The sequence below is a fragment of the Capricornis sumatraensis genome, chromosome 3 (assembly GCF_032405125.1).
Source record: "Capricornis sumatraensis isolate serow.1 chromosome 3, serow.2, whole genome shotgun sequence".
In the NCBI taxonomy this organism is placed as follows: domain Eukaryota; kingdom Metazoa; phylum Chordata; class Mammalia; order Artiodactyla; family Bovidae; genus Capricornis; species Capricornis sumatraensis.
Window position 1 is genome coordinate 140,301,510 of NC_091071.1, and position 26,417 is coordinate 140,327,926.

At 39.8% G+C, this 26,417-nt stretch overlaps 1 protein-coding gene across 1 annotated transcript in view; it reads left to right on the forward strand.

Moving 5' to 3' along the window:
* Positions 1-8,958: 8,958 nt before the first annotated feature.
* CREB1 (cAMP responsive element binding protein 1) overlaps positions 8,959-26,417 on the forward strand; it is a 49,802-nt gene continuing 32,343 nt past the window's right edge. The window contains exon 1 of the mRNA XM_068968650.1: positions 8,959-9,076. The gene's annotated coding sequence lies outside the window, so the exon portion shown is untranslated. The remainder of the gene's footprint in view (positions 9,077-26,417) is intronic.

The window sequence follows — 26,417 nt, forward strand, 5'->3', positions numbered from 1 at the left end:
TAAAACAATGGACTTAAAAAAGTAAAAGAAAGAAAAGAAAAAGATGGACTAGTCCAACCATAAGAAAATTCACCTTAATGCATGGTTATGATTGCAGATGTTCTTTAGAAATACCATTTCTACTCATTATTATTATTTTTTTTTTACTGAACTCCTTCAGTGCACCAAACACCATGCTAGGTATTAAGGATATAGCAGTGAATAAGGCAGATGCAATTGCTGCCCTCACAGAGGTTACAGTCTAGCAGGGAACCAGACAATTAAACAAAAAATGGCAAGTAAGTGTGACAGGTGATTTAATGGGAACCAAAACATGGAATTCAGGCAGTGAAATCGGACTAGGGTGCAAGTCTGAGGTAGGGGGTTAAGTACCATGCTCAGAGTTCATGACATACCCTTCAGAGCTCAGCCACACAAAAGGAATTAGCAGAGCAAAACTGAAAGGGGATGGTTAGACAGAGGGTGCCAAGGAGCCTACTCCTTCACCTAGGAAGACTGACAAGGCATTTTGGAAACTTTTTAGCCTAATTCTTGTGTCATGTATGAAATGGTGACAGGAACAATATGAGAGGAAAGTGCTTGTATTACTATGATGCTATCAGACTCACACTAATGGAATAATAATTACTTTGCTTTCTTCTCAAAGTAAATTCCCTCCCCTACTTCTCATTCTACAACCAGGCAGTGGAGCACAGCGGCTAAGAGTGCCACTGTGGAATCAGTTTGTCAGCTCTGGAAATCAGGCTCTGGAATCAGGTTGCCAGCTTGGGTTCACACTGTCACTGTTGCCACTCGCTAGTTCTAAGACCTTGGAGATGTGATTTTCTTTATCCCTTCAGGCTTCAGCTTACTTATGTACAAAATGTTCCTAATGTTACTATTTTCCTCATTAAGTCATTATGAGGATTATGTTAGTTAATAAGTCAAAAGTGTTTAAAACAGTGCCCAGCAAAAAGTAAGAACTCAATAAATCTTCACTTGTTGCTGCTACCAGTTTTATTTGCCAACCACTGGCCTTTTGTAATTTCCAGGAGGATAAGAGGTCAGTTGATTCTGTTTACATGGCATTGCTTTCAGTCACAAGGAAGACAAGAATGCAGCAGGACTACTAGCTTACCAACTGGTCCTCAAAATAGAAGTAAGAAGCAACCAGAATCTTGCTGATCAGTTCTTCAGTTCTAACTGTGAACGTGGGAAGATCAGAAAGCTTCAAAGAGGTCTTCGTCTCTTTCAGGTTATATAGAACTAAGACAGAGATGGCAGAGAGTGTGACCATGCTGAAATCAGGTCTCACAAGAAGTCAGTACTTTGGTGGACTCTTATGATTCAGGCTGTAATACAGAAACAATATTTATAGATGCATTTAGAGGCTATCAAGCTAAGGGAGACCTGTTTATGCAAACCAATGCCAGGAGATTAAGTCCAGAAGTTCAACTGCATTCACTCATCAAACATTTGAGTGGCAGCTATGTATAAAATACTGTTCTAAATGTTAAGAATATAGCAGTCAAAAAAGAGACAAAAGTCCCTGCAAACATATTAAATGAGCTAAGTATATATCATACCAGAAAGTGACAGGTGCCATGGAGCCAAATAAAGTATCAAAAGGAGACAGAGAGAGCAAAAGAGCAAAGAGAGAGGTGGGGTGAGGGGTGAACAATTTTCATCAGGGTAATAAGGGAAGGCCTCACGGAAACGGGGACGTTTAAGCACAGACCTGAGGAGGTGAGAAGGACACAGAAACGTCTCAAAGGAGCATCCTGACCAGAAAGAACAGCAAATTTGAATCCCTGAGGACAGTGTGTCCAAAATGTTAAGGAACAGCAAGGTGGTCAATGGGCCTGAGCAGTGAAAGGTGGGGTGAGAAGAGCAGGAAGTAGATCAGAAAGGTAACAGGGTCTTGTAAGCCTAACTGTAAGAATCACAGCTTTTTCTGAGTGAGGTGGGAGCTACTAGATAGCTTTGAACAGAATCATAGTTTAAAAGGATCCCCCTGGCTGCTGGGGTGAGAAGAAAATGAAGGTTAATGAAGGCTGATATGAAATCCTGATTGAAGGTAACGGCAGCTTGGACCAAGGTGGTATCAGTGGAGATGGGAAAATTAGTCACATATTTTGAAGAAACAGCCGCAGGATTTGATGACACATTGGATGTGGGGTGTAAAAGAGTTGCTGAGTCAGCCTCAGCAGTGGAAATGATGGAGTTACCATTAACTGAGACAGAGAAGATTGTAAGTATAGGTTTTTGACCAAAGGAGAGATCAGGAGTTTAGTTTTAGATAAAATAAAATGGAGAGGTCTATTAAACATCCAAGGCTTCCCTAGTAACTCACTTGGTAAAGAATCCACCTGCAATGCAGGAGACCCCAGTTCAATTCCTGGGTCAGGAAGATCCACTGGAGAAGGGATAGGCTGCCCATTCCAGTATTCTGGCATGGAGAATTCCATGGGCTGTATAGACAGTCCATGGGGTTGCAGAGTCAGGCACGACTGAGCGACTCTCACTTTTCAGAGGTCTATTAAATATCCTTGGATACACAAGGCTTAATCTGAGACTAGGAAGTTGTGAGCACATTTATAATATCTGATGCCGTTAACACTGAATGAGGTACTGAGGGAGAGAACATGAAACAGAAGAGGTGCAAGGTCAGAGACTTGGGGCACTCGAATCGTAAGAGGTCAGTGAGCAAAAGGGATCGAGAACATGACTAGTAGTGCATTATGAATATCAGGAGAGCAAAGGAATAAGTGTAACACTGTAACACCAAAGAAACAAGTATAACAAGTGAAGTTACATGGGAGGTTGTGAAAAACTGTGTCAAATGCTGTTGGTAAGTCAACTGAAAAGACTGAGAACAGGCCATTGGATTAAGTAACACCTAGAGCAGTTTTGGTGGAATTCTGAAGGCAAGAGCTAGTTGGAATGAATTTAACAGAAAATGTGAGAAAGGAATTGGGATGGTAAATAGAGAACTCTTTCAGGGATACGCATTATAAAGAGCAAAAAAAAAAGGGGGGGGGACAGTAGCTAGAGGAGAAAGTAGAAATAGTTTTATTGTTTTTATTGTTGAAGATTAACTTCAAAAAGCAAAATATTAATTTACATTGTTTCAGTTGCTAGGCCATGTCTGACTTTTTGTGACCCCATGAACTGCAGCATGCCCTCTGTTCATCACTATCTCCCTGAGTTTCTTCAAACTCATGCCCATTGAGTCAGTGATGCCATCCAACCATCTCATCCTCTGTCACCCCCTTCTCCACTCCTATTTAGAATGTGTATATTAGCAGGGGAACCAATAAACAATGAACATAAAAAGTAGTAAAACAGACAGTGTATCTGAATTTCTTCAAACTCATGCCCATTGAGTCAGTGATGCCATCCAACCATCTCATCCTCTGTCACCCCCTTCTCCACTCCTTCTCCACTCCTATCTAGAATGTGTATATTAGCAGGGGAACCAATAAATAATGAACATAAAAAATAGTAAAACAGACAGTGTATCTGAAGATAATGACTGCTGTAGGGAAAAATAGAGGTGGCTGAGGGAGGTGTCAAATTGTAATTTTAAACAGTATGAGCAAGGCCTCAGTGAGAAAGTGGCCACTGGGGCAAAGACCTGAAGGAGTGAGGGAGTCAGCTATTTTCAAATTTGGAAAAAAAGTTTTAAGCACTGAAACAGACCCAAGGTGCTAAGGTGGAAGCGTAGCTGGTGTGTGGCAGTGGGAGAAGTAGGGAAACTTCCTAAGAAGCAATTGCAGTAATCCAGGCAAGAGATGAAGGTACTGCAGACCCAGGTCACCTGTACCTGCAATGGAGGTAGTAGTCAGTTTTTGGATATATTTTGAAGGTACGGCCAATAGAATTACCTACAAGAATAGATGTGGAATAAGAGAGAAAAGAAGGTGTTAAGAATCATTACAAGATTTCTAACCTCAGCAACTAAGATGGAAAACGCTGCAGGTGCAGATGTGAGGGGAAAATCAGCTCAGTGTTGGACATATTGAGCTTGAGATGTCTATTAGACACCTCTGTAGCACCTAGGATCCTCTTGGCCTTCTTGCCTGTGGGACAATTTTCAACTTACTTTGTCCCTATTGCCATGGCCACCCAACCTCAGGCAGTAACCACCCAATAGTGCTTTGCATCATGCTCAGGCCACACATCTCACACAAAGGTCTGCTTGGTACCCACACAAAACAAAACTGTGTATATGTTCCAGAGGAGGGTAATGTTAGCATCCTCTGATTGAATCTTAACCTTCTCTCCTGACTCACTTCTTTTCCCTACCCTCATTTCCCCAGGACTGTACTCCCTAATAAGACAGGAGCACAGAAGCCTCTGCCTCAGATTCTGTTTTCTGGGAGAACCAAGGCTAAGACAACATCCTAAGACAACAGTGAAGGCATGAGTGGATAGCTGTTTAAATGAGTCTGGAGTTTGGGAGAGTGATTTGGGGAAAAGATATAATTTTGAGAGTTAATCAGCATGAGCATTGTATTTACAATCACAAGACAGGATGAGGGCATAAAGGAGTAAACAAAAAAGGTAAATACCAGATACTGGAAGTTGAAGATTTTATTCCAGTATCTTTGAAAGCAGTACCTTTGAGAGCAGAAACAACCTTTTATTGATTGCTATAGCTCCAGTTTTGTAGTACAGAGCACAAAATAGGTGCTCAACAGGTATTTTTACAATAAACAAAATAGGTCACCATGGCCCTCGGGTTAGGTAGAAAAACAAACTAAGTCACGAGAGGTGATGAACTAAAACAAGCAGGGTTCATGGAACTTGAGTTCACAGAGAGGGTAAAAATTAGGTTCAACAGCGGAAGCAAGAGAGAAAAATAACAGGAAAAGGAAGCGGTGGTTAGAAAAAAAAAAGTGCTCAGATACCACTTTCTCCTTGAAGCCTTTTACAATCATCTCGAGATCTTTCCTTTTCCATCTCGTCTACCTTATACTAAGTCCACTTGCACCCATGTGCTCTTCTCTTTCATTAACCCTGTTTTCCAATTGAAAAATTAAGTCAAAAATGGGAGTAGCTTTCAAGTCCCAGAGATAAAAATGGATGCTAAAGTTGGATGATTCTAGTTCATTTCTATGGTTTATGGATATGCAAATACATGAAATTAGAAGACTACATTTCAAATCTGAAGTATATCCAAAGTGTTTAGTAAAATAACATGCCCTTGAATGACTGGATGACTGAATGAATTGAATTAATGAGGTCAGGTAAGAACAGAGGTCAGGGGAGCCCACATCAAGGACAAAATACAATTGAATGACTGTTGGAGGCTCACTGATCTGACCATAGGGCAAAGGTTAATCAGGGAAGTGGGCCTGCAGTTAAAAAGCACCTAGAAAGTTAGCAAAGCAACTAAGACATGAAGAGATAGGGCCTAAGTGAGTTCACAGTGCGAACAGAAAAGGAGAATGCAGGGAAATTTTAAAATTAAAAATTAAGCCTGCCAGACTCCTCTGTCCACGGGATTCTCCAGGCAAGAATACTGGAGTGGGTTGCCATTCCTTTCTCCAAGGGATCTTCTGGCCCCAGGGATCAAATCCAGGTCTCCCGCACCGCAGGCAGATACTTTACTATCTGAGCCACCTGGGAAGCCCCAAATAATCCCAATATTTTGGTATCATGTATAGGGCCAGGGTAAGAAGAGCAAGGAGGTAAGCTACATTTTGAAAGTGTATTTGACACAAAGATGAGATATATAAACAAATCTAAGAATGGGCAACATTTTAATTGACACTTGTTACATGTCATTGTGTCAAGTACACTTTCCATGAATGATCTCATTTAATTACCACAAGAACACTGTGACGTAGTAGCTACTATCATCTTCATTTCACCGATGGGAAAACTGAGGTGCAGGAGGGAAGATCATGCCCAAAGTCACACAGCTGAACCAGGATTTGAATCCTAAAATATTAATAAATTTTGCCATGACCACAGAGATATTATTTGTTCAATAAATAACTCAATGAACACCACTGCATTGTGCTGAGGATGGGAGGAGAGAAATTCTGGTGGCAAACGAGGCACACTTGGTCACTACCTGCAGACTTACATGGATAGTAAACAAATAATTCCAAGAATGATGAATCAGGAAAGTGCTAAGTACAGTTAGGTAGGAGGAGTGGGTGACAGAAAAGAATTTCAAGGGAAGGGAATAGCATGTATAAATACCTTGAGGTGAGAGCCTACAGTAGAGAACAAGAGAAAAGAGCCTAGAAAAATAAAAGACTAACATGGCTGGAGTGCAGATAGCTAGAGAAATCATTGGGGAGGCTGAGAAGAACACAAGCCTGGATAACAGAGGGCCTGGCCTTCATGATAAGGACTCAGATTGTGTTCAGTAAACAAAGGGAAGGACTGAAGGAATTCAATCAGGGTAGCGACTTGATCAGATTTGTATTTGTTAAAAATTACTCTGGCTGCAGTATGGCAAATGGATCGGAATGAGCCAAGACCAGTTTTGTAGGACCTAGATGGGAGTTACTGCAGAACTTCCAGCAAGAGGTGAAGTTAACTTAGAGTGGGATGGGAAAGTGGTCGTAGGAACAGAGAGAAGCCACAAATCCTATTTTTTTCAAGGTAGGTCTAGGTGATTCTGATGTGTGCTGGAGGTGTCTTAGGTTTCTGAACTGAGTAGATGGATATGATTTCCTTTACTGAACCAAGGGCTATAGGAAGAGGGGTTTGGCACACCCAAGTCATCCGGATGAAAGTGTAGCAAAGACACTTGGGAATATGAATCTAGAGCTCAAGAGCAAGATCTAGGCTTGAGCTTTGAGCTGGAGTCTTTGGTGCATGGTATCTGAAGGGAACAGAAGAGGATGAGACCACCTGGGAAAGCACATACGGTGGGACTCCAGAAGCGGGTGAAGCTCAACAGGACTCCCGTATTTAACAACTGGCTAAAGGAGGAGAAGCGGGTTGTTAAAGAACCAGAGAGTTAAGAGGAAAACAAGAGTGTAAGACAAGAGCATAGGTGGATGAGGGTGTAGGCAATAGTGTAAGATGCCAGAACAAGGTCTTGTAAGCAGAGGCCTGAAGCTTGTCTGTGACAATTCAGAGCTGCTCCAGGCGTGTGGTAAGAACAGAAACTAGACTAGAGAGGGCTGAGTCATAAGACAATGTCCATGTGGTAAGAGATGGAGAGGGACTTAAAGACAGAAATCTAGACGTGAGAGATTTGGTGGTGGTTTAGTTGCTAAATCGCGTCTGACTCTTGTGACCCCATGGACTGTAGCCTGCCAGGTTTCTCTGTCCGTGGGATTATCCAGGCAAGAATACTGGAGCGGGCTGCCATTTCCTTCTCCAGGGGAGAGAGACTTAAGGCTGTTCAAATACTAGACAGAAACGCCGGTAGAGGAAGAAAGGTTGAAAATAACGGAAGGAAAGGAGGTTATTCTTCAGCCCAAAGAGGAAGCAGGAGGAGATCTACAGCGCTAGGCTACAGTATGAGGCTAGGGAACTCTTTCAACACAAGTCTGTATAGGGCGAAGCTCTGACTTGGACCCTCTCCGCTTCCTAAGACACATTTGCTTTAAGCTTGCCTGCTAAGTTGCTTCACTCGTGTCCGACTCTTTGCAACCAAATGGGCTGTTGCCCTCCAGGCTCCTCTGTCCTTGGGATTCTCCAGGCAAGAATGGAGTGGGTTGCCATTCCCTTCTCCAGAGCTTAAAGCCACTGAAAGTGAATTACAGCAGACCTGAAAGCCCGGGAAAGAGCATTGCCCAGTTAAATAAAACAGATAATGATAAAGTCAGCATCGAGTCTCCGCGTGACCTCTGAGGGGGCAAGATCAGCAGCTTCCAGGCAACGGAAGTCGCACTGAGGGTTCAGATGGGGGAGTGGGTGGTGAAGAAAAGAGGGCAGCGGCTGCAGTAGAAAACTGACTGTGAAAAAGAAAGCAATACAGGATGGGTCCCCCTCGTCCACCCCCCCCCCCCCAAAAAAAGGCGGGCAGGTAAGCGGGGTTAGGGGAAGACATTCCGAAAATGCAAAAGAGCAACCTCGGTCAGGGCAGGTCATGGCTCGGAGGCCGAAGGTGTGCCCCACCGACCTGGCCGTCCTCGCTGCCCGGCTAAACTCCGCCAGCTGCCCGGAGTCCCAGGGCCTCCGTGCCCCGAAATTGAACGGTCCCGCCGGCGGCCGCCAGGTTTCTCTGCGGATTCTCGGAGCGGAGCCTCCCGACCTGCTCAGAAAGGCGGAAAACCCTTCCCACAGGGGCCCACGACGCCCCTGGGCCGCGCCGGCGCCGCGCCGAGGCCTAGCATCCCAGCGTCCCGCCGAGGCCTCGGGGAACCGCAGAGCTGCAGCAGGCCTTCCTCCCCGGCTCCGCAGGGCTTCCGCGCTCAGCCGCGGCCCCGACCCGGAGGCGCGTCTTTCTGGTCCCTGCAGCTTTTTTTTTTTTTCCCTGCAGCTTTTGAAAGTTCCCGGGACGGGAGGCGCTCTGGGGCCCAGGCCCGTGACGCTGCAGCCGCCCTAGAGCCCGCCGCTTACAGCCGCAAGGGCAGCCCGCGCGGGGGTTTCCATCGAACCGTCCACACCTCTCGGGAATTCCCCACCACGCCACACACAAACCCCAGTTCTTCCTGCAAGTTTCCGCCGCCGGCCTTAAACCGTCGATACGCGGCGAAGGCGGCGGGGGCGCTTAGACAGACCCCCTCTTCCCCACCCCCGGGTCCCAGCCCACTGCCGCTTTCCCTCTCCCGGAGGAACCCCTCCGCCGCGCCCGAAGGAACTCGAAAGTCTTCGGCAACTTCCGCCTCCAGCGCGGAGGGCGGGGCAGCTCGAGCTCCTCCGGACCGAGCTCGGCTGTTTCCGTGCGCGGCCGCTGCGCACTCGGCACTGGGCGGCGCTGGCTGGCTCCCTGGCTGCGAGTCCTCAGTCGGCGGCGGCTGCTGCTGCCTGTGGCCCGGGCGGCTGGGAGAAGCGGAGTGTTGGTGAGTGACGCGGCGGAGGTGTAGTTTGACGCGGTGTGTTACGTGGGGGAGAGAATAAAACTCCAGCGAGATCCGGGCCGCGAACGAAAGCAGTGACGGAGGAGCTTGTACCACCGGTAAGAGGAGCAGGAGGAGGAGGCAGGAGCCGGAGAGAGCCGGGGGGACGGAGGGGGGACGGGGAGGCGCCGGACACCCGCGCTTGGGGCCTTCCCCTCGCAGGAGGGGCCGCGGTAAAGATGGAGCCTCCGCCCGAGCCCCACACCATCGCCGCCGCTCGCAGCGAACAAAGAATAATGGCGGCGGACTGGAGCCAGCGGCGGCCGGGGCGGCAGCGACTCTGCCTGCAGCCAGCGGCGGCGCTCATGGCGGGGGGCGGCGGGCGGCGGGCGGCGGGCGGGGTGGGAGCCGGCGGCCGGGGGTGTGTGCGGGCGGGCGGCCGGCCGCGGCGAGCTGGCGCCCGCGTTCCCGCCGCCGGCGGGCCGGGCCGGGCGCGGAGCCGGGAGTCCGGAGCCGCCCCGGGGGAGGCCGCCCGCCGGCCCGGCCGGCGCTGCCTCCTGTGCCGCCTGCCCGGCCGCCGCCGACAGTCTCGCCCCCCGACCCGGCCCGCAATCCGCCAGGGCAGCGCCGCCAGGGTGCCCGCGGGGGGTGGAGGAGGAAGAAGGCGACAGTTAAGGGCAGAGGAGGTGAAGGTGCCTGCCTTCCCGGTAGCCTCCGTGTCTGCCATGCCCGCCTAGCGAGGGGAAGCGGTGCTCAGTCTGACCTACTCTCCTCTTCTCTCTTTGTGCAATAAAGTTCGAAACCCAAGGTTTTCCTCTCGTCCTGTATTTTATTCACGCCCTTTCCCCCCGCTCCCGCCCCATTGGGAAAATGCTGTTTTCTGTGCTTTTCTGCTAACGTGAGGTAATGAGAACTCGCGCTTTTTAAAATAATTTTTTGACTCTTTCCCTCACCCCCTTTTTTTTTTTTAAAATTAGTAGTCATAGAAATGCATTCTTTGGGGGAGGAAGGGGGTGCTAAGAAAAATATATTTGTAATTTTTAAAAAAACCTATTGGGATCTTGTAAAAGGGAAGCTGATTTTTGAAAATAGTTTCGGTTTTAACCCTTTTCAATAAGGTAATCACTTGAGAGCTATCATTCTGAAACACTTCGTTGAAACGAGTATTAGCGATGTACTTTTGTTTCACATCACCTTGGCGGGGGACAGCCGTGGTGTTGGGTCCTTTGGATCTCCCCTCGCAACCCGACCATATTTCTCACATCTTTCTTAAATACGAAATTGGTTAACCCTAATTGTAAAAATAGCCATTTAAAAGTATCCATTATTTGCTTCGCCCGTAGTAGGTAACCTAGCCCCAGACCCACAATAATTTAAGCCACAAGGTTTATTTTTTCTTTCCCTTTTGGGGAAAACGGACAGCAGAAAAATCATTGACACATCAAGACAGTTTTTAAAGGACCATGGGATGTGACCTATTTAAGTTTGTCTTACCTTCTTCAGAAGTTAAAATTTCATGCTAGCGTTAGCTTTCATCAGTTCTGCCTTCTAAAGGTTTAGTATAAAATACTTCTGGTTGCCAGTTGTTAAAATCTTTTACATTCATTTCCTGATTTAAATATAAACCCAAAACGGTTATTTTAGGTAATGCAAAAGGTTCTTTTTAAAATACTTCCCTGTCTCATGGTATGATACAATGGTGATTGATACAAGGTTTCTTGTTAGGAATAAATACTGTTAGTGTGAGCGCTGTCTTCTGATTTTCTTTATCCAAGTCACTTTTCCAAAACCTCCTTGCTGTATTACTAGTATTTTTAAAAAAAAAACACATTAGCCATTTTTCATTGCCAAAAAATTTAATTAAGAAGATGAAATAGTATTTTTCCGTTAAGGGTTGGGAAGGTGATTTTATTTCCAAACACTGAGGAAATTATGGTGTTGATGATGCCATAGATTACTGATTTTCCTTAAGGCTTTTCTGCAAACCAGCATAAGTTGAACAGAATTTCTTTTCCCTTACAGATACTGACAATGACTCTTCCTTTGTTGAATTTTTTTTTAAGTTATGATAGTTTTTCTTTTGTTTTATCCAAAAGATCTTTTGAATTTTTAAATTATAAATTCATAATCTAATTCTTACCAGTCTCAGGTGAAACTTTGTAAACTTTTGTAATCATTAATATTTGAATATTCATTTGTAACATGTTACTAAGTTATACTTCTACCCCCTCCCAGGGATCAGCAGAAATTACAGTTAAATCTGCTTGAACCATTTTTTAATGGAGGTGTATTCAGAAAGGCAGTGAGTCGTTGATAGAAACTAACTGAAAACTATTAAAAGGGCATTTCTTATGGAATATGAAACTCCAGTGTAACTCCTTTTGAACCATTTTTTTTTCTCCCCCACAGAAGAGCGTAAGGAAACTTATTCATAAAATGGCACCTTTTTCTGCTTTCTAAAACTCATTTTCATGATTAGATCTGATTAATAGACATTTTTGTTCCTTCATAGAGACGTACTTTATTTTTCATTCTAAGACACTGAGTTTTATTTTGGGAGATATAATAATGGCTACAGTAAAACCAGGTATATATCCCTCACTTCACCTCATTTTAAAAATTCTTTTCCTTTATTTACACAGTAGAAAAAAATTCTTGTACTCTTATGCTTACAATGTATCAGTGAAATTTGTAATTTCATTTATTTTATAAATGTCTTATCAGACATGGTTATGTGGACTTGTTTATAGCCAGCCTGTGATACAATCTTACAAGCATCTTTCTTGATATATAGTGTCACTTCAAGTGATGGCTTCTTTATTGACTACTTAGAGCTCAAATCTAAGGTTAAGGATATAGTAGTCAGAATGATAAAAGGAAAATGAAAGGATTTTTTTTCTTACTCAGGTGTAAACACATTTCTACATTATCACTTGAGACAGTTTATGGCTCAGAGTCAGACAAGACTGAAGTGACTTAGCAGCAGTAGCAGCAAATAATAGGTAGCATTTACTGTGATAGAGAATGTAGTTAGTGGAAAAAGCACTGGGTTTGGGAATCACAGGCCAGTTTGAATCCTGCTGTTGCCACTATCATCCTGTGCCTACCCTCAAGGAATTTTGTGACCTACGAGAAGTTTCTTGATCTTTCGAAAGTCTTTGTTTCTTTATCTGTTAGAATAATGCCAGCTACTGTTAGTGTTGTCAGGTAATTATAAAGTACTTCTTTGGGGATTCAATTTATTTTTAAGTTTTATTTTAACTTCCTAGCTGTGGAACCTTGGTCAGATTTCTTCTCTGTACTTCTAATTTTCCTTGATCTTAAGTAAACAGTTATCTAACTCAGACACATGTGGGAATTAAATGAGTTAATACATATTAAACTCTAGGCATGTCACAAGTGGTCAACAAATGTTTCCTTTATGTTTTAAATTATTCTTCATCATTATTGTTACTGTGTTTTAATTCACTAGGCCAGAAGCTGCAGCAAATCCAAAGATGGATTACACTGTCATATATCTCTACCCTCAAGGAACTATTGGGGACATGATGACTAATAAGGCAGAATATATGCCATAAGAAAGCAGTCAAAAGGAAAGCGAGATCACACTTGATGAAGATGGAAGAAAAGAGGATTTTACTTTTGTATTCCCAATTTTTATTTTTTAATAAGTAATTCTTTCAGATAGCCCATAATTCAGAACACATAAAATGTCATGCAGCAGCAGGTCATGTTTTTTGCCCCCACCCTCCAATCACCCAGGTGTTACCAGTTTCTCTTTTGTCCTTTCAGAGGTACTCTATCCAAGTACAAACGGATATGTATGTACTCTCCTGCCCTATCCCTCTTTTTATTCAAATGGTAGTACACTGTGTACACACCTATGTCTTGCAGTTTTCACTTAACACGGCTTAGCACTTGGGTTGTGTCAGTACATAAAGACCTTAAACTCCCTCGATTATCTTCAGTTTCAGTGGGGTTTTTTTTTAAGTTTTATTAAAATATTCGAGATCAATATGAATAGGGAAGCAAGCTGTATAAGAGTTAACTCTCAAAGTAAATTTAGTCTGTATTTAACTCCTTTGTCGTGGTTCTTATAGCCCTAAACAGACTCTTCCTTTTATTATTTCAGCCAATAAAAGTCTATAGTTTTCTCTTTAAATGAGAAAGAACATCTTATGTAGTCCCGATCTTTTTTTAAGTAGACCATTCTCAGGGGATGCAATTACCCAGTAATCTTGATTACTGTACTAGCTTTCTCTGAGTTAATTTTTTACACACTCATTAACTTATCTTTTTGATGATTTTCTAATATTTCTTGGTGTTATCAGTGAGTTTTATATTTGATACCTAAATAAACAGTTTCACCTATATGATTGTCTACTGAGACTTTTCTTCTTAGATGAATTTTTTTTTCTTTTACTGTAGAAGTCCTTGGCTAAGTTATTACTTGGCCCAAGTAATAACTTCTTTCAACAAGAGCACAAAAGAAAAGTTTCAGTGCTCTCTTTTTCTTTTTTCCGACCTTCTAAGCAGCATTTAACTATTAGTACATTTTAAATATACATCTGTTAGTATATTTATCTTTAAAATACACATGCTATAAGGTCTTTTAAGTTGATTAAACTTAGAAAATGATAACTAATAATCTAACAGCAGGGACTCAGCTCTCATCTTTTAAAAAAACAAATCATTAAATGAAGCTGTTTTGGTGATCTCATTTTTTGTCTGCTTAACTTGACAGATATATTAAAGCTTTTAATGTAAGAATATTGTCTTACTGTTATTTTGAGGATTTACGATGACTAAATGTTCCCAAAGCACTTGCAGATTGGTAGGGGTCGGGAGTGGATAATTGAAATCTGTAAAGACGGGAAAGGTTTCCTCTGGAACGTATCTGGGGGCTACCAGGGGATTAAATGATTTCTCACAGTCTCGTATCAGTGGATTGTCTTTTGGGTTGGAGGTAAAGATCATGAACTAAAACAACAAACTGATACTGTGAAAATGGCTACTTGTTTTCCTCTGCCAATTTAACAAATATGCTAACAGGCATTATATGTGGTTAGTCTTGGTCAACTTTTTGAAGTTACAAGAAGAAAGTATAGTTCTAAATTTATACTATCAAATCTGTAAATGTAGATTTTTGAGACATATTTGAAACACATTTGTTTCTCTTCTGACTCAGTGTGCTCGCTTAGTATATACAAACTCTTTGTCTTGTGTTTTGCTTTGCATTTTTCTCTTTTCTTAGCTCTGCCACTCCTGATCCTGTACAGATCTGTTTCATTATTTTACCTAGTTTTGCTTACCTGTCTCCTCTGTTACCAAAAAGAAGATTGGTTAATTCCAGCAGATAAGTAGATGACAGTATTTTACATAACCAGTGATGAAAAATTACCTTTATGTATTTAATCAATTACATGAATCACAGCTTAAGAATAGTACCCCTTGTTAAACTTTTAAATACCTGAGTTGCTTTTCCTTGGGGTTGAGGTAAGATTATTAAAGTTTAGTTTACCATAAGTGAAGTGAAATGGGCTGTCTGAACAAATTCTTCCTGGTTGGATTTATCTAGAATCTCTGAATATTCTATCACTCATCAAGGTTTAGAGAGGAAGTCTGAAGCGTTGATGCTAACTTTTTTTCTAAAGGAGAAAAGTAAATACATTTGTTTGGAGAAGAGAGAATTAAGTGATGCTAAAATAGCTAAGTAATGACCTTGGTGTCTGAGTGGAGGATGGGTCTGAGAGTTTATACCAGTAGTATTAGAAAATGTCTACCAAAGATTAGTAAATCTTGGAAACTAAGATTTATTTCTTTAATTTTAAGTCTTTCTCTAATGAACTGGTTGTCTGTGTTTGAATTTCTGGTTGTTTATATGACAGTGTCTGTCTTAAGTTGCTTCAGTCGTGTCCAACTCTTCGTGACCCTATGGACTGTAGCCCACCAGGCTTCCCTGTCCATGGGATTCTCCAGGCAAGAGTATGACAGTATAGATGTAACTAAAAATGTTTGTAATCTAAACGAAGCTGAGTAACAATTTTGAGGGTGATTATCCCTTTTTGTGTAAGCAGTTAGCAATAGGAGATTCATAAATACCTTGTTTGTCATCATTGAATTGAAATTTATTGCTTGTTCTGAACTCTGTACTCTTAAAAGGGCATCATACTCTTAAAATATTTATTGTTTGCTGTTACTGCCTTTTATCCGTCTAGTCATTTATTCTGCGAACATTTATTGACCATCATCTTTTTCATAGTTGGTGAAATAGTCATAAGAAAATTTAATCAAGTATTTTTAGAGATATTAAATAAACCATTGTTCTAGTTGCTATAGAAGCCTGAGTATGTGGCTTTAGTGCCCAAGGTACTTACAGTATGATGGAGACGACAGAAACAAGTATAATAAAAAATGGCTTATACGTGGCAGAATGTCAGTTCTCACTGTCTTGAAGAACTACTGAGTTTAGAAGAAAAGGTGTTCAGTGAGGAAACTTGTGAGAAGATAGTACTCAAATTGCATACTGAAGAACTTGGAAGGTAAAAATGAAGGCGAATGTATTGTGGGCAGTGGCATGGACAACACAAATGAAGACATGGAAGCAGAATGAACTTGTACATTCACCTTTCTTGAGGTGAAGAAAGTGTATTAAATGTAAATCCACAGTATTTAGGAGCCCTACATGTGAAGCAGGAAGCTGTAAATTTCGTGTAAGAGGAGGAACAACATAAACAGGAATGGTGTGATATAACAAGCTAAAATGTAGGTAACTCCATACCCCCGGTCCTAGGCAACTACTAAAGTTCCCTAGGCACTTTTGTCTCCAGTGCTGAATTCTTTTAATAGTTAGTTGTGTCTGACTCCTTGTGGCCCCATGGACTGTAGCCTGCCAAGGTGCTCTGTCCATGGGATTTCCCAGGCAAGAATACCAGAGTGGGTTGCCATTTCCTTTTCCAGGGGGATCTTCCCAACCCAGGGATCGAACTCACCTTTCCTGTGTCTCTTGCATTGCAGGCGGATTGTTTACCTGCTAAGCCATTGGGGAACCCTATTCTGAACATTGCATATAAATGGATTGCATTGTGATTAGCTTCTCTTACTTAACACAGTAAAACTGTTAGGGTTTATCCATGTTTATCAGGACTTCATTCCTTTCTGTTGCTAGATAATACTCCATTTTATAGATATGCAATATTTTATTCATGAATTCATGGACATTTGCACCTTTGGGCTATTGTAAATAATGCTGCCACGAGCATTCATTTATTACATATGTTCTCATTTCTCTTGGCTTTATACCTAGGAGTGGAATTGCTAACCCACTCCAGTACTCTTGCCTGGAAAATCCCATGGACAGAAGAGCCTTGGTAGGCTGCAGTCCATGGGGTCGCTAAGAGTTGGACACAACTGAGCGACTTCACTTTCACTTTTCACTTTCATGCATTGGAGAAGGAAATGGCAACCCACTCCAGTGTTCTTGCCTGGAGAATCCCAGGGATGGGGGAGCCTGGTGGGCTGCCGTCTCTGCGGTCTCACTGAGTCGGACACGACTGAAGCGACTTAGCAGCAGCATGGTAACTGTGTTAACCATTTTGAGGAACTGCCAGACTTAGAGTGATACCCTTTTACATTCCCACTGGTAGTGTATGAGTTCAGATTTCTCTGTATCCTCAACACTTGTGTTTATTTTTCACTGTAGCCATTTTAGTGGGTGAGAAGTAGTATCTCATTGTGGTTTAGATTTGCATTTCCCTGATGACTAGTGCTGTCAGTCATCGTTTTGTGTACTTACTGGCCATTTGTATATCTTGGAAGAAGTGTCTGTTAGATCGTTTGCCCATTTTTAAATTGGGTTATTTGTCTTATTACTGGGTTGTAATAGTTGTTTGTTATTCTAGATACAAGTTTCTTACCAGATATATATGATTTATGAAGTTTTCTTCTATGGATTGTCTTCACTTCCTTGGCACAAAAGTTTTTAATTCTGACAATTTCAAATTCATCTTTTTTTTTTTCTTCTTCCTTTCATTGCTTGTGCTTTTTGTTGTCATATCTTGGACATTATGAATTCTTTATTATAGACATTTTCTAAATATCTCTGAAAGCCATGACTAATGAAAAATATAACTAAATCTACTAGTACCTATTTGGAATTACACCCCACTTGCTCTGGTCTTCTTTTTTATCCTATGTCCAGATTCCTTAGTTTTGAGTACTGACCAAAAGAAGCAAAGGTAAATATCAAGAGATAGCAACTTTGAAACAAAGTTTAATTCAAATTTTTGTGAATTATTTGTTACTAGAGAATTTTATGTTTGTGTGGACGTAGTGTATTACTCATAAATTTAAATTCTGCTGTATTAGGGAAGTTCACACCGCAGACTTTTACCACGGAGGCATCCCTGGTATCTTGGGCATAAGCAGTCTGCCTACAGTGTAGAAGACATGGGTTCCATCCCTAGGTCTGGAACATCTCCTGGAGAAGAGAATGACTACCCACTCCGGTACTGTTGCCTGGATCATCCCATGGACAGAGGAGCCTGGCAGTCTACAATCCATGGGGTCGCAGAGAATTGGACACGACTGAGTGACTAACACACACACACACCATGGAGCCAGTACTAACTCCTTCATTTTTTGCAGTTGACTCAGCTGACCTCTGGAGAATTTAAATTTACAAACTGGTAGAACATTTTCCCTGGGCAAGAAATAACAGTAAAGCATAGTCTTCGTCACTCTGAATATTAATAGCATTATCTCTTTGTGAAGAAAGTTTAGAAGGTTTAGCTTTATTGATGATTACTAAAATTTGTTGTTCCTCATCAATAGTTTTGGTTTATAAAAGTTCATTTACTTGAAGGAAGTATTGTAGCCAGAGTCTTGTAAAAATGTTGATTTCGTTATCTTATTAATCAAGTCTGCATCAACAGAAAGGTTACCGTAAATAGCCAGCTCTTGCTTTCCTTTTTTCCATAATTCATTGTTTTTCTATCATTTCAAAACAGTTTATGGTTTGAAATAATTATTAACTAAATACTTGTTTGGAGGGAATTTATATGTAAACTGATGGTAGGGATTAGTTTAAACTTGCCTAGCTCTTTGATGAGTTTGAGAGCCCTTTGAGAGAAAGGGTTCTTGGCTGCTTTACACTATAGTCCCCATAGTTTCTGGCAGAACACTTATTATGTAATATGCACGAAAACTTTGAATGAATGAATTCCTCTTGGAGGGTCACAGATTTGAAAAGCAGGATTAAAACCAATCCCCCTTGAGGTTAGAGGAAGCTGACATACATGCATATGCTTAGACAATTAGGGGTTTCCCTGGGGCTCAGACTGTAAAGAATCTGCCTGCAATGTGAGAGAACCTGGGTTCCATCCCTGAGTTGAGAAAATCCCCTGGAGAAGGAAGGGAATGGCAACCCACTCCAGGATCCTTGCCTGGAGAATGCCATGGACGAGAAGCTTAGCGGGCCACGGTCCATGGGATCGCAAATAGTCGGACACCTGTAATTGATTAGACAGATTACAGATTTATTTTTTAAAAGCCAAGGAAATTAGATTTCGTTTTTTCATGGCTTAAATAGAAATTTCTCTCTGGAGTCTAAATTAACTCTGATGGTTTACTAACGCTTTTCACCTCTGAAACAGGAAAAATAGCATGAGACTATTAATTGAAGTGATTACCAGAAGTCACTATTAGGTTGATTATAATAAAGTGCATTTACCTGAAATGCTGGACTTGATTTTTCAGGATTAGAGATAAAAGATACCTAAATATGAAGTGAATCCTTATCAAAACTTTACAAGTAGACAGTGGTCTACATGTCATTTTTCATCTTTGTAGATTATCCATGGCTATTTTTTAAGATATAGTTCAATATACCCTTGGTGCTTTGAGTGCTTGAGATTCTTCTAGTAAGCCAAATATAATTAAAATGATCAGCATGTTGCTTAATAGTTTATGCAGTTCTACTGCCACATATTTCTTCACTTTTTATAATATCGGAAGCTAGATGTGCATAGCCCTAAACAGTCTTATAAAGTTCTTAGAAATCTCTTAACATCTTCAGTTCTCCATCTGTGAAGTCAGAGCTAAAGCCAGAATTCCTGTCTTATGACTCCTGCCATATAACATGTACTGTGTTACTTCAGGAAAACTGAGTTTCACTCTTTGTTGTCTAGTATGTAAATAATTCACCAAGAATAGCATTTTAAAATTTAGTTCAAAGCAAACTGTTAGAATAATAAACGTTAACTTTATACCCTTTTTTAAAAAAAAAACACTTGAACATTCATTTTTCATTTCAATATAGTGATTTTCACATAGTCATTCAGGTTTTGTTGAGTAAATGGAATAATGGGCTATAAATATTTAACCTCCAGGCATAACTTCTGTAAGTCCTTAACAGTGTTAGCCTTGAGCTAGTTTATGAAGCAGAACTTGAAATTTGAAGACAGCTTCACTCTTTACTCAACATGGAAATTGCTCTTCTAAAAGTAATTACATGTAGGAGGTGCATAATGCTTTTTTCCCTTTAAAAAAAAAGCAGCTTCAAAAATCTAATTAGTAGAATTTCATACATAGAACCTTATATAAGGTAACTTCTTTGAAAGGCTAAAGGTGGAAAAAGTTGTGAAAATGGTATCAGATGGGTGTTTGGATAGAAAGAATGGGAAGAGTTCAGTTAAATGTTATTATGTAAAATAATGCATAGTCATAGCTGCTGCTTTGCTAAGCAACATTGTTTGTCTCTTGGTGACCAGATACATGAAGGCTTGTTATAGAGCCATGAGTAGTCTTACCTGAAGGAAAACAAGGCAGATACATTTTGCCAGTACTTAAAAAAATAACAGTAACTGATTTGAGAAAGTACTAAAGCTTTCTTATTGAAAGATAGTATAGAATTAGTCACACTAGAATATGAGGGTGGTTTATGTAAATCAAATAATAACCTTCCTAATTCATTTCTGTTAAATACTTCCTGTGAGGACAGTTTCTTACAGAGCATACTACATATTTTAAATAGCATTCAAATTAAATAGCATTCAAATACTGTAGTAATCAGAAAATGCAATAAATCATAACATGTAAATCTTGAACTTAAGACGGTTTTCTTTAAGTTCAGCCCAATAAATAAATTAGGGAATTAGTTTTAATAAATAACATTGAAAAGATTCCCCCCCCCTGTTTTTTTTAGGTGATGGTAGTTGAGTACTGGCAATTACTATTAATAATTTATTAGAACATATAAACATATTTTCAAGCCTTTACTTTTGTCTCATAAGTGATTAAATTTCATCAGATTCAGATCACATAGAATTAGTTTCAGATACAGTTTTCTTCCCTTCCTCTAATACTAGACTATAGGCTAAATAAAGTATGGGTTTGTATTCCAGTTAAGGGAGAAGGATCTTGGTAGGATCTTAGAGAAAACTTTCTGAAAATTATGTCAGAATTTACTTAGCTTAGTAAAATTACCAAGTTATTTTAGTTTTTCACATTGCCTATTCTGGTTCTTTCCCTAAAAAACATATATATATATAACCTTAATTTGTTAGGGTGTTCAGTTCAGTTGCTCAGTCGTGTCCGACTCTTTGCAACCCCATGAATCGCAGCACGCCAGGCCTCCCTGTCCATCACCAACTCCCGGAGTTCACTCAGACTCACGTCCATCAAGTCAGTGATGCCATCCAGCCATCTCATCCTCTGTCGTCCCTTCTCCTCCTGCCCCCAATCCCTCCCAGCATCAGAGTCTTTTCCAGTGAGTCAACTCTTCGCATGAGGTGGCCAAAGTACTGGAGTTTCAGCTTTAGCATCATTCCTTCCAAAGAAATCCCAGGGCTGATCTCCTTCGGAATGGGCTGGTTGGATCTCCCTGCAGTCCAAGTGTAATCAGTCTCTAATCTAATAAGGCTCTTAGAGCTGGAGTTGGTACGTGTGTTGAGCATGTAGTGTGCTTGTGTACATATGTACATACCTACACACATGTATACAGACACATTACAACATTCAAATATGCTATTTTCCTATCTGATTTCAGTGAAAGTATGCTGTATTTAATACCAAATGACTATTATTAGCATCAGAAACCTGAAGCATTAGATTTCCAGTATTGATTGCATACATCTCAGTTCTGCTTAATAGGGCATACAGTGAAGATAAATGAAGTGTCTCAAGGTAAACAACCAAAAAGCATACAGGAGGAAGAAGAGAGGAAAAGAAGCAGTGCACCATAATCACTGACTCCTGGAAAGCTGGAGTCCTTTATGTAGCAGCTGAACATATTGCTTTAGTAAATTAATCATGTGGTGGTGGTTTAGTTGCTAAGTCGTGTCCAACTCTTGGGACCGCATGGACTGTAGCCTACCAGGCTCCTTTGTCCATGGAATTCTCAAGGCAAGAATACTGGAGTGGGTTTCCATTTCCTTCTCTGGGGGATCTTCCCAACCCAGGAATCGAGCCTGGGTCTCCTGAATTGTAGGCAGATTCTTTACCAACTGAGCTACAAGGGAAGCTCAAATTAATCATAACACTGAGAATATTAATCAAGACATATTAAAGGTGTACGAGTATGCTAGCAAGGCTTTCAAACAGCTGTAGTATACTAAAAAATTAACAAGTACAAAATAGCTACGTAAAAAGTATGGTACATGAGCCCTAGATGTTTTTAGGTTTTCTGCAAAATATTTTTAGTAATACATTTGACTATGACAACAAACTGGTCATTTAGTTTTAAAATCATGTGCCTAAATGTGACTTTTTGCTGTGATTACCCTAGAGACTTTAAAGTCTGCTTTTGTGATTTCCTTAAATCCCGGGACTTGGTGAAAGAGTTCAGGAGTCACCCACTTGCTAGACACAGGAGGGTTTTTTTTTCCCCCTTGTTTATAATAAAGGTTATTTGCATTTTAAAACCATGGCCTATATTCATATGTTCTCTTAGTTATGAATGTATTGTTTCTTCTTCAAGTTAAAATTCACAGTTCATGTCGATGAATGCTGAACCTTTCATTCTAAACTGGATTACATTTGTCATAGATTTAAGGGATTAAAAAGTAAATTTGTGAGGGAGATGGACTTATTTTTCATAAACTTGAGCTAGAATGTTTAGGATCTTAAAGACCTGGGCACTTCTTAAAGTTCAAAGTATTTTAGGATAAAGAACAAGGTGAAGATTTACAGCATTCTTTGCTTTCACTTAATGGTTGTTAGCGAAAGTGACGATACAGGCTTGCTTTCTTGTTCAGTGACCTTTATTACAGAATTTGGTACTGCCAGAAATTTCTCCCTGAAATGGTATAGTTCTGTATAGGTGCTGAGTAGGTGAATTTGAATGCTATCTTATCCGTGAGGGCTTTATACTTACCACTTTTATAGTATTGGAAATCCGTCAGCATCCTTCCCACCCTTATATTTTACCCAACACTTACTGTGTTCTGATTTGTTACATGTTTTACTTGTTATACTTTCTCTCTCCTATTTCCACACACTAGAATATAAATTCCACAAAGTTTTTTTAAAAAATTTATTTCTTCATCTCTAGTAACTTGAACAAGTGCCCAACATGTAAGTACTTGGATATAATGCTATAATACAAGTATACTGTATATAATGTTAAGTTGTTAAAACTGAAGATCCTTTTAGTTTAAGAACAGTGAATATTCACTTCTGGTGAGTTACCTCGGGATATATTGCTTTACAGAGTAAAACACATTGCAACATAAAAATTCTGAACCCATTAACTTAACTTTGAGACATCATTCTCATATTGTCATTTTGCCCTAGTAGCTGCAGATTGATAAGGAATGACCATAAAGATAAAGATCTTTATCCTTTAGACACCAGCCACTGACTCACTCATTTCTCTAAAGGCCTACTGTAATTAAAGTCTTTGCTTATACCATTTTTATTTTCTTATCAGAAAATAAATCCCCCAATTTATTGATACTATATTCATCGTCAGTGTTTGGCATTCCACCACTCTTGACTATTGCAGCACACTGTCTTCTTAAATAGACACTTTACTGGAATGTTTATCCTAACTATATTGAAATTTTTGAATATCAATTGTCTTGACTATGTAAAGGTACAAAAGTGATACAATCCTAGTCAGATAAATTTCTTGACACTTTCTAAGATGAAAAGAAAAAAGCTGCTTTATCCTCTGAAAATTAAGAAAAGGACTGTTAAAGTGATACATTTTATGTATCATATCTGAATGGTAATATTTTTATATTTGCCCAAGATTAAGAGGCTACGCAACATATTTTTAGTCCATCGTCTTTGCCACGAACCATATAGTAAAAGGAGGTAATAAATATTAAGTGGCCTGCATAATTGTGTGTGTGGGCATGATCTTGTGTTGTCACTTCCTAAGATCAAAGCATTTAAAATTGAGAGCGAGCTTTTTATCCATCTGTTGTTTTCAGATGAGGAAACTAGAACACAGAAAATTTAATTTGTCCTGTGACCACTTGATGACAGCTCCAGCTTTCCATCGAATGTTAGGCTATTTCCCAATTATTCAGAACAGCATTCTTTGTTTCACTCAAGGTGAGGTGCCTAATACTGCAGAATCATTCCCTTTTTGTTTTTCATGTTAAGAGATAAGAGCCCTGAAGACCCTTAGAGCAAAATGGCATGTCTTTGTGAATGAATTTATTAAAAAAAAATTTTTTAGGCATGACACGATTTTGAAATTCATTTTTAAGTTCATAGTTTTCAAAGAATTACGTTCTGTTTTTAGGGTTAAATCATGAAAATACCTAAATCTTAAATATCATTCCCAAATAAATTTTGGAATTCAGAATTATTGGAAGAACTCAAGAATTCTTGACAGACTGTCAAGCTAATACTAGATTTTCCATGATTTCTAAAGATCTATTGTTTCTAATATTTCAGATCCAGTATTTTTACAACATTGTATCTGACTTCATACATACCTTATCTTTGCTTATTCAGTCTTTTGCTTGTTTTTGGACTCCCAAAATGCATTTCATTTGTATAATCAATTAGGAATCTCCTTTCAAGTAATTTTGGAAACCTGTATATTGGCTCTGTTAAATGATCCTGTGTCTGAATACTGCTCTGTTGACTAAGACTGCTCCTGGGTTAATAGAAAAATTGAAGACTGTACACTACATACCTTATTATCTCTTCTCTCTCCACCTGAAGATACAAACACAAAGGAGTAAAAGCTTTCAAAATCATAATTAATGTGCTCACATTAAATGCTAATTTAGTTTAGTTGGAGACTGCTATTTCAGTACCTTCAAGGTGAAAACCAGAATAGTTTCTGTTTTAGTTGACTCTTGCATTTCTTACCTGAAACAAATTGTTTTTCCTTAAATGATTCTCACTTGTTCTTTGAGAAAGGCCTGAATTAACTGATGAAAGACAGTTGTACTGTTGCTCAAGTGGTTGATATCTGCTGAAGCTAATTAATATGGCTCTCCCCCACTTTGAAAAAGGTTTGGTTGTCCTCCAGAATGAAATGGTAATGAAACACTGGCAGTTTATTTACATGGGGGATCCTAACCATTGGAAATACCATACTTTGTCTTTAGAAGAAAATTAAAAGTAAGTAGAATAATATCATCTAGTTGGGGAGGGAAGATGCAAATCACATTCTTTCTTTGAATGTGACCTTGTAACTATAATTACTTATGTTAACTAATGGTTTTATTCTTTTATTATAGAATCATAAATATTTTATTTTCTGAAGCAAGTTGCAATGATACCCTTCCCAGGTGGCACTAGTGGTAAAGAACCGGCCTGCCAATGCAGGAGACACAGGAGACGTGGATTCAGTCCCTGGGTCAGGAAGATCCCCTGGGGAAGGGCATGGCAACCCATTCCAGTATCCTTGCCTGGAGAATCCCGTGGACAGAGGAGCCTGGTGGGCTACAGTCCACAGGGTCACAAAAAGTTGGACACGACTGAAGTAATTTAGCAAGCACACACCTTAAATGTTAAAAGAAAATTAAGTGGCTCTAACATTGAAAAGTAAACAAAAGAAGTATGATCTGCACTTTGAGTTACTTTTAATCAGATGATAGGGTGAAACTATTTGGATGACAGCATAGGTTAAAAAAAAATGTGGCGGACTTCCCTGGTAGTCCAGTGGTTAAGACTCCATGTTTCCAATGCTGGGGGTGGGTAGGGTGTGTGTGTAATCCTTGGTGGGAAAGATTCCACATGTGGCGTGGTGCAGCCAGAAAATTTAAAAAACAAAATGTGGCTAGAACTAAAGTCTTTACAAAATGGTTGTGTATTCTCTCTCTACGAAAAGGTATTATGATGGTAAATTTGTGTTTATCTTTGTTCTCATTAAGTTGATGATGTGGGGCAGAAGATAGAGAAAAGTTTGTGGGCTTCTGCTGTTATTTAGCTTGACTCTGTGCTGTCCTCAGATTGATCATTTACTTACTTTATTAAGATTAGATTTTTTTTTTGCTTTCATGTTTTCTTCCAGAGCAACAGTATGGACCGTATTTAGTATTCACAAACTATTTTTTGATGTTGCTTTAAGTCTGTGTGAAATTTTTTAGTTTAAAAGAGCATTGATTTTAAGTGTACAACTCAATGAATTATCACAGGGGGTAGTAAAGTTATTTTACAATTCTTTTAAGAAAATAGTTATTTTTACTCTTTGGAAATTGGGGTAAATAGTTTAGGTAAATTTTGAACAAATACTAATTTCATATTATAAGTATCAGATTAAAAACTTTTTATCAGTGGATATCTCAAAATCATGGCTCTCATGAAATAAAGCTCTCATGAAATAAAGCTTTTGATTCATATTTTCAAAATGTTACCCATCATTTCTGGTATTAAAATGTCTTTAATTGAACACATAATCCTGAATCCATGCTCACAGAAAAAAAGTAAAAGTACTGAAATAAATAAAAGGTGCAAATCATCATTTACAATTCTACCAAATCTTCTCTTTTCAGAACCAGCACTTATTATGGTTCAGTTAAAATTTCTACACCTTTTCCATGCATATACCTTTATAATAATTTGTTTTACATGTTTTTTTTAATGTAAATAGGGTTCTACATTATAATAAGTTCTATAAGTTGCCATTTCACTGTCTTGGAAAGCTTTATTTGTCATTCCATTGTAGTTAGACTTCATTGGTTTTCATTGCTTTAATTTTTTAATGGTCCTCCTAATGATGGATACTTGTTTCTAGTTTTTTACTATTCCAAAAAAAATTCTGTCTTTGTAAACTAGTCAATAATAAGAGTTTCTTACTGAGTAGTAGTGTCTCTGTATTCTAGATGTTATTGTGTTGACTGTATGTATGAGATATTTTTCCTTGTGTACTTGTCTTGGTGGCTTTTGTCTTGTTAATATTTTAAATAATTATGTAGTCAAGTCTGTTGATCTTTTCCTTTGTCATTTGTTTTGTGGCTTCTTTATTTCTAAATTATTCATTTCCACAGAGAT